This window comes from Bombus bifarius, unplaced genomic scaffold (assembly GCF_011952205.1).
Source record: "Bombus bifarius isolate JDL3187 unplaced genomic scaffold, Bbif_JDL3187 scf7180000008213, whole genome shotgun sequence".
NCBI lineage: Eukaryota > Metazoa > Arthropoda > Insecta > Hymenoptera > Apidae > Bombus > Bombus bifarius.
The window spans coordinates 2,472,844-2,483,027 of NW_022884516.1; positions in this window are offsets into that span (position 1 = coordinate 2,472,844).

A 10,184-nucleotide genomic window follows, 5' to 3' on the forward strand; every position below is an offset into this window, starting at 1 on the left:
ATTTTCTCGTCGAAAAATTAATTCGCGAAAGGAGAATAACATTGGTACAGAGACATAAAAATGGAAAAGAAAACACAGAGAAGAAACAAAAGACGACGTTACGTGGTTGTTCGCGATCGAGGAACGAAACGAAGTTCTCGGAAATTAATCGCTTTCAGTGAAAGCATACCTATTCGTGGCGTTCTTTCAAAATGTACTCGTTGCGTCGAACGGAAATTGCTTTTTATTTTCGCTCGTCCTTTCTTCCGTGCTCACAGCGGCGATACAGCGGTTTTAGTCTTTTCTTTTTTTCTTTTTCTCCATTTATTGTATTTTTATTCCGAAATGAGAACGTCGAACAAACGTTTCGCGGTAGAAATCAAAGAAGAAAGACAAAGCACGTGACCTTACTCTCTCTCTCTCTTTCTTTCTCTCTCTCTCTCTCTCTCTCTTTCTCTCCCTCTCTCTCAGCCTCGTTCAAAGGTATTTTTCTTTCCTACGTCGATGGAATAAATACGTTTTGAAAAAACGCACTTTATATTTTTACAAGCGCAACACATATTATATGTATACATACATTCATATATTCAACTATCCGACTTATTCAACTTACAACTAAAAATCCTTGTAAATATGAAAATATATTACTTACATCGGTTTTTAATCTAATCGCTGCTTCTGGAATTGTTCCCTCCTTTATATCCCTTAATCGCAGTGTAGAGAAGATTCTATGGTATTTTGTTTCTTTTTTTTTTTTATCATTTTGATCTATAGACAATAGCATATGGTTTAGTACAATATCCGATTATTGTCGCAGTGAATTTTTCGTTCGAAGACTATACAAGCTTCTATCGATCATCTGGAAAGTTTATTTAAGAGTCACATTCAGCAAAAGCATCGAAGGAGTATGACGAGTCCTACGTAGCATAGTGACGATTTAAAACAGATTTCCTGTGTGTTGCGTTTCGTCTGAATAATCCGTTGCAGTGTCGTGTGTTGTGGTCTAGTCCTGTGTAGTATAACTTTTCAGACGTGTAATCGATATTGAAAACGCTCTAAACACTTAGTTCGATTATTTCAATTCCATGGTGTCCAATCGTTTCGAACTTCAACTTGAAAATTTTAGAAACGTTACGTTTCGGAACAGCAATTCTACATAAAAAAATTCAAAAAGTACGAATTTTAACTTCCAATATTCTCGACTGTCAACTTTCGAATTGCAAATCGTTCGTTTGGAAAATTTCGTTGCAGATTATCCGAAGGATGCAGATGTTTTATACTTTTTCTTCAAGGACCGTTCCATTAACATAAACTCGATAGGATATTTCCATACGAAACGACGCGCGCAAAGTGGATCTTCTGGTCGTAACACCACAGAATCGGACTGGTTCTTTCGAATATTAAACAATTTCCAATGGATAACCGTGCGTAATCACTGCATGCGACAATGTAAAACGTGGAAACGAGAACATCGGTGAATGTTCGGTGGTTGATTTTCGTGCGGCAGAAGAAAACAAGACACGTAACGGCCGACTGTTGAAAACGTGCGCATGCTTGCGGCCAAGATCTAGCGAGTAAACTACTAATAAAAGCTCGCGCGAATCGATTGCATGCACAAGCAGCTCTATTTCAAGCAGTCCTTATCAAGATCCCGTTATTTTCGCTTTATCGAAGGACTCAACCGGCCCAGTCTAGTTTCTTACAACGTTTTACGCGTTTCATCGTGATAGATACGCTCGCAGTTTGTCACCCTTAACGTGCAAATGTTTATCATGTTGATAGATGGTCGAATGGTCGAATCGACGTGACTTGGTGTGAAATCAGTTCAAGAAAAAAAAAAAAAAAAGAAAAAAGAAGGAAAAATAAAGTGATCGTGTATCGTGTTAGGAGAATTTGATGGTTTTAACCAAACAATACGTATATTTGTATGGTATAATTTTTTAATAAGACCGTCTATGATAAACTGTGGATCGGTGTCGTTGGCTCGTGAATGACCTGTAACTGTTTGCGCTAGATTACTCGGTTTTAAAGTTCACTTCAGTCTAGTTTATACGCTATGTTTTACTAAAGATCATTAATGTCATTTATCGTGTAAAATATAGGATACGAATTGAAATCAGGTGTTCCAATTTCATTCGGATGATTCTAATCAGATAATTCAATTCAAACTTTTACGATCATTTATAACAATGTCAGTCGATGGTTAAACAAAGGATTAAATTTTAGATTACGTTTCCTCTTGATAATTTTAAACTCGATTTTCAAATGAAATACGTTTTCTGGAAGCAATTTCGAAAGTAATATTCGTAAGAAGGAAAGCATAATCGGATTAAAGAACATTTTTCTTTAAGCATTTGATGAATTTGTAATTTGTTTCGACCAACACCGTACACGGGAAGTCACACGCGATCGTATGGAAATTCGATGTAATTTGTGGCAACGTTTTAAGCAATAAAGTGTTCGGATTTGTCGTGTATTTCCACTGGGGAATCGCACGAGTCATCTTATCGTGGCGTTTGCGCAATGATATTACGTGAAAATTGAAACACAATGTTGTTTCCACGACTTTGCACCACTTTATACCCTCGCCTTGGGGAATTGTCAACGAAAAATAGAACAGTTGGAATTATGTGAGGCGCGTTGCATTGTATTCCTTTGTCTGCAAGCTGATGGTGATTATGTGACAAAGATAGCGTAATTCAGTGTTGAAATTCTCAAGCGAAAACGTCGAGAATTAATCTGTTTGGGTTTCATTCGGAAATATTTATTTTCTTGGCTCTTTTACGGATTAGTAAGGAATATCTTTGAAGGATTTTCACGTTTCCTCTTGTTGTCGTCTCATATGAAAAATCGTGGGAATAAAATAGAACTAAAAGTTGTATTCGTAAATGACAGGTTAAATATTTATACTTGACGATGGAAAGTATTCGTTTGGTGAAATCTCCTAACGAAACAATAACAATTGCATATTCGGTTGTAACAAACGTACGATAAATTAAAAAAAAAATATTTACTCGTAAAATATATGACGATCGACGAATAGGAACGAATGGGAACGAAATTTTCTCGATAAATTCGTTGTTTTACATTTCGCTTGAAACGACATTTTCGTGCTAATTTAAACTTCCAAATTCAATTTCAACTAGGATACATAGTATATTATTTAAAGTTTTTACATTTAAAACTTAATATTATCTATTTCGACAATTGCTCGCGGAAATGATAAAACGTATCTACTAACCGCGAAGTACAACACGATTGAATCGGTCGTTTTGAAAACAAAATAAAAATCAAAAGTTCACCGATTACTCGCGTAACTATGTTTCTAAACAAATAACAATTCGCAAGTAATTCCTGTTCGTTTTTTTAAATATAAATCTAGTACAAAGAAATAGGAACAAAACAGATTGTTTATCGAGTAGATCTCGGTGGAAAATCAGGTCGTTCTCGAAACGATCGATTCCATTCGTCAACCATAAAAAAGTAAACAATAACTTACAATAAACGAGGATCGAAAACAGAAATTAACAAACCATGGTCGTGAACCGGAGATGGCGATGGTTGACACACGGTATCATTTGCAAATCTCGGAGGGATTAAAATTATTGTATCTTTGAGTAGTAAAGGTATATATACATATATATATGTATATATATATACACATATATGCATATAATATGCATGGTATATGGTGTGGGTGTCAATGAATCGAGTCGCTGACGCTGAATATATTGAGTAGTATATGTTTAATGATGTGACTCCATTAATATGTCAATATGCACAGGTAAATATTTCTTGTTATTATATAATAGAAGTGTTACAGTGTGTAATGTGATACGATAATAAATTTAATAGTAATCATATTATAATTAAGAACTTAAAATAACTCTAAAGGGTAAACTACATCACTATCGGCTAGCGACTATTTAGCGATAATAATAGCCTACCATGTCTTTTACTAGCGGCGCTCAGTGAGTGTGCTCTTTTCATTATTCTTTCTTTTTTTTTTTTTTTCAACATACCTTTCATTCTTCTTTCTCTCTCTCCCTTTCTCTCCCACTCTCACATTCTTCCTCTCTCTCTCTTTCTCTCAACGTGTAATTATTATTCCTCTGTGCTCGATGTTCCTTTCGTACCTATGTTGTTCTCTCCCAAATATTCATTTCTTTTCTCTTTTTCTTTCATGTATTTCCTGTAACTCGTCGTTCGTTTCACTGCCTTTTTATCGTGTCCCTTGCAACCTGTCGCTTCTACAAACATCAACCGATTCATTCCAGCTGCTTTTCACGTCTCTGTCCACGTTTCCTCCGCCTTCTTTTCGCTCGCTCGCGAACGATATACCAGTCCGTATTCCCGGTTTTCCTCGTCGATTACTCTCCCGTATCGTTCGACCATCCTAAAACCGTCCGATCGACGAATCTCTCGCGTACGATTGAAATAGAATGAACAGCGTACGCGAGAAATTCACCAACGAGTATCTATAATTTAGAATGATTTCCTTAAATAAGCGTTTCGTTCGAAACGCATCCTTTCAAACTTACATCCGACAAGAAGAACAGCAGAAGACAAACGTTAATGGGGGTGATTTCGACAGCGGATTGTGAAAAGCGGTCTTCGTGAACAGAGAGCTCGAAGCAGGCATCGAATTCTCGCGTGTATTTTTTTCTGTTTTCTTTTCTTTTCTTTTTTTCTTTTTTTGCCTGTTTCTCAATTATAGACACACGTGTACAAGCGTCCCACATACCTCTAGGACCGTGGTGTGTGAGCGTCGAATTCAGTGGATTGGTTGACGAGATGTTCGCATAAAGAAATGAATGAATGAGTCAGACTGTCGGTGATCTTTTTATACACATACACATACATAATAATCGTATATAAACATGAATGTGCGTGGATCGTGGGTGGTGTGCTGTTGTGTTCAGTGTGTGACGGTCTACGTATTTAAATGATTTTTTTTATCTCGTTCTTCCTTATTATTCGTTTTACTATTTCGCTTGCTTTTTTTTTTGTTTCAGTTTCTTTTACTTTATACATGTATATTCTTTTTGTTGGCGAGTGTACGTTTTGTCCAAGTTTCAACGCGATTTTGTTTTTTTTTTTAAATATTTTGTTAAATACAGGCGGTGATGAAACAGGATCGAAAAACGTTAAAAATCGCGTTTGTCGCCTGGTTCATTCCGCCAGTAGTTCGTGCCACGATATTCTCTTCCGTGTTTGCCATTTGAACCTAAGGAAAAATCGTCTGGTCGTTCCTCGAGGGCTTCGCGTATCATGATGCGCTACTATTTGCTTTAACGAACGTCTTACAAAGTGCTACCCTGAAGCAGGAGCTCTGTGTCGCGGCTACGATGTGGTCGAAAAGTGCCACTAGAAACGAGCTGTCACATCCTCGCGCGTGTCTCTACCCATTTCTAACTCCTTTTAAATATTTTCTTCGATTCTAATAATTATCTCTGTGCTACTTTTATTTTACCTTACTTTTTATTTCTTATACCTTAGTTTTTGGTCTCGTGATTTCCTCGTTTACGACTAGTAACAACCGTTCTAGTGGACTTCGAGCTGGATGATTGAGATGAATTACTACGGGATTGCACGAAACGAAGAGGATACCTCGTGTTCCAATTAAGCTGCTATATAGCTTTGAAAAGCGAATCACGAACGATGTATGTTTTTATTGTTTAGTTTCTTTTTTACGATTTTGTTTATTCTCACCCTCTCTCTCTCTCTCTCTCTCTCTCTCTATGGCTGTTATATTAATTCCTTTTTTATATTTTCCGTTGGTTCTCCCGCTTTGCTTTTCTACGATTCTATTTATTCTTCGTTTTGTTCGTTTATTTCTATATGTATACGAGTGTGGGAAACGACGCGGCTGGCACACACGACGACGGAAAATTCGGTCGAAAAGGGTAACAATTCCAGAACTAATGGGATTTCAATTATTTATATTTCATAATCAGTTTTTCTATATATATTTTCATTTCTTTTTTCTTTCATATAGAATCTGTAGATAATACATTCTTGGCAAATCCGAAAAAACTGATTCCAAAATAGGAACAGATCATTGTGCGAACTATGTATACAGGGTGCAAGTTTTGTTTTTTTTGTTTTTTTTTTTTGAATATTCCTTCATTTCCGTATGTATCTTTTGTTGTTGTTGTTGTTGTTTCTTTCTGTTTCACTGTTTCATTGGCTTTCTTGTTTAATATGTTGTGATTATTGTTGCTGTATATCTTTATCTTTGTTACTGTTGTCGTCGCGAGAAACACACGTGCGTGTATATCGAATGAATTATTTCCTGCTCGAAACTATGTATATCTATAGTAATATATATGCTGTTTCCTTTGCGTGCTTGGGTGTGTGTGTGTGTGTACGCGCGTGTGCGTGTGTATGTGAGTGTTATAGCTTTCATTCGTTTCGTATTTTTCTTTAATTGTTTGTTGTTTTCGTTTAATGCTTGTTTGTTTATTATCGTTATTATTTTATTTTTTTGGTTCAATCAGCATCTTTCTTTACTTTTTTCCCATTATTATTTTTAATTTTTCATCTGAACGGTGGTACATTTGATAGGGTGCACAGGGCTGCTAGGCACAGATAATTGACTCGCAAATAACTCTTCAAACAACATTAGAGCGTACGACATACAAGTATTAATATACACATTACATCATTAATTATTATTATTATTTTTTTTTTATCCTTTTGTTTTCGTTTAAAGAGTAATCATATATTGGAGTGTGTCTGTCTGTCTGTGTCTCCTGTCTGTTCGCCGTTGTGTGAATGTGTCACCTCTTCGTTCGATGTGTGTTTGAATATCTACGATCGCTTCTACGTGTCGTATCTGATGTTTTTCTTTCTTAATTTTCTAATGTCTCGAATGAACGTGCGCTGCGACATCACAGACTAATTATGGATGGTTAATGCTCGTATCCCGAGTATCGAGACTTATAAAACAAGGTCGTTTTGCAACCACTGTAGATCGCTGCAGTTGCGATTTTTCGACATTTTCTCGCTTCGCGATTTGTTTTAACATTACATAAAAGCTGTAAATTATATATATAAAACAAGGTTGATCGCTATAAGTTTTCAACAACATTAAAATTTCAACTTTACGCTAGATTTAGAAATCACGTTTCCAAGTCACTTAAAATTCAAACACGTTGACGCTAAAATTTCCCCTGGAAAGTTGAAAAATGTATAATTAATCGATTAAATTAATCAACGTAACTAAACTTAAAATATTCTGATCTCCGCACTCGAAGATCGTCAACGTCGAAGAGCATGGCGCCATCTTTCCCCTCCGTATCGATCCCGAAATCGCGACGATCCAATGTCTCGGTGTGGCGAAACGAAACCTCGTTCAACGAAGAATAGCATTACCTATCCATCTTCGGCTATCTTGACGCAGTGCCTGGTTGTCGTGTTGGTCTTGGTGTATGTTCAATGACGTGCGATGGTGAGTGTTTGGTGAATGTATAATACGTGTACCGATGTCGAGTATTTCGAGTGTGTGATGTTGCTGATGCGTGTACAATCAATGTATAATAATGTATACAGTGTCAACAAATTCTTATTACAATCTAGTTTGTCTTTTGACGCAGCGATGGGAAGACAGAGCATAGAGACCCTTCTTGGCTCAGATGTACAATAACGAGGTGGATTATGTTCTTTTTTTTTTCTTTAGTTTGGGAGGAGGAAATGAAAAGGAACGATGAAGAGGGATAGGAGAGGGGAGGGAATGATTTTGTTTCCTTTGATCTTTCTTTCAAAGGGAGAAAAGGGATAAATTTGGTATGTATAGCCTAAAATTTTCACAGCGTGTATAAACGAGACGCCGAAATAGAGACAAAAAGGGACAAGGGGGGGGAGGGGGGAAAGAAACGCGTATCATTGTTGAAAAGGACACGTTTCTAGAATTAAACGTTTCGAAACATTGATATGGCGTATGGTAGTGCTTTTGGGATACGTAAGATTCTGATATGTGGGGCAGGTATATGTTACTTGGTAATACTTAGAGGGGAAGGAGGGATCGCTAAAAAGGTTACTGCGCTTTGGTTTATTTTGTTTGGCCCAGGGCGGTTTCCGGTGTTGCAGCGAGAAAGAACGCGCGATTGCTTGATGCTTTATGGCACTCGAAGCTGCTTCCATCGAGTATATCCGGAAAGAAACCTCGGGCAACGATGTTTCAAACGTTGTTTACAGCGGCTTAAACAAACACTGGATATCGTAAGAAATAAAAAAAAAAGAAACAGACAGGGAAACGTTTAGGGAATATCATACTCGTGTTCTTTTCTTGCTATTGGAATTCTTCTCAGGCACGCTTCGAGTACTTGCAGGCATCAATGCATCCGATTAATTGCATAAAAATATAATTACTTGAAACGTGGTAAGTCGCGAGATCGGAGCGACCGCTTCGAGACTTATTCGAGATATCGACGTTAGCACAGGTACTTGTTCTTTCTCTTGTTCTTTTATTCCTTTATTCCTTTTCATTTCTGTCGTGATCGCAAATGCGTACGAGTGTCATTTTTCTTTTTCCTCCCTTCGCTTTCGTTTTCGATCAGCGATGCAACGTTAATATTTGAAAACAGTAAAATGGTCGAAAGGATCTCGCGTCGCCGCGTCGCTCGGATATCGCAACGAACGAGAGCAACGAGCCTTCTTGCGAACAAAAGAAATCAAAGCGCACCCGGCAGTAATACCTTTTTTCGCAATACTATTAATCAATAACAATATTAACGATATGTACCTACTCTCCAATCTACCTAACATTACCTAACTACAAACATTAAACCTAACGCTTTTAAACGCAATATCGATCGTCGTAACATTACTTAATTCGTTCCAATTTTCACAAAATTGGAACTATAAATAATAATTAATTAATTATAATAATAATTGATAATAATAATAATAATAATAATAATAATAGTAATAATCATCGTCGTCATCACCATCATCATCGTAATCATCATCGTCGTCGTCGTCGTCATCGCGATAATACTAATCAATCATAATTACATACTCAATCATCGATATATAATTGAAATTCTCATGCGAGCTGCAAATATATACATACAGATGGGATATGTATTTTCGTGTTTTAAGACTCAAAACCGAACGTGTTTATCTTTTTCTTTCTATCCTTCTTTCATCTCTTATTTTTTCTCACACACACATTCTCTCTCTCTCTCTTTCTCTCTATCTCTCTCTCTCTCTCTATCTCTCTCCCTCTGTCGATAATTAATCATCGACACAGATGACTTTACTCTCACTCTCTCCCTCTCTCTCTCTCTCTCTCTCTCGCTTTACAACCTCGTAAATTTCATATTGTTCCTTTTTTCAATTTTTTTTTCTTCCTTTTTTTCCTTTTAAACTTTCGAGTGTATATTTTAATTTTGCTTTATCTCTTATCGTCGGTGTGTGTGTATGTGTGTATTTGTGTGTATGTTTTACACAGTGCTATTTAGACGCTATCTGAAATACTGTATCGTTACAGACTCTCTACACGCTACAATTACAATTTGATTTTTTGTACATACAGAAGAATCTCTCTCTGTTCCAACGGGAATATTCATCGTCGGAGGACGAGCACACACATGTACGCACGCACACACACAGGTATATATATATATATATATATATATGTATATATATATATTTCTCTTATATTTATAATATACACACACGATCTGGATTCCGGACGATGCGCGCTTTCTCACCATTTTTGTACACTTTTGTCATTTCCGTGTTCACTCATTCGAAGAAACGAGACGACATCGTTTAACGGCAAATTGCTGCGTGTTACGTGTTTTTTCTTTTTCTGTTTCATTTTTGTCACACGAGCGAGCGTTCACAGACAGAGCGAAGTTATTAAGAAGCTATGTACAAGCCGAGCCGAAAGAATACGATCGCTAACGTTTCACGGCGCGTTCTGCGCAATTGCCTCGTCGTCCGGAACGCGACCGCGGCGCGTCTTTTATATTTTTCGTCGAGCCTCCGAAGAGAAAGATCGAAGAAAAGAACGAAGGACTGGGAAAGATCCTTCGCTCGTGGAAGCTCGTCGTCCTCCGATGGAACAGCACAGCGATCGTTCAAAACTCTGTGTGTGTCTTTAAATTTAACCCTTCCGCCGTCGATCGATCTAGGCGCAACGTCTTCGAACAGACAAGCAACTACCGCTTTACAAACTGTTGTTTCGCCTCCTA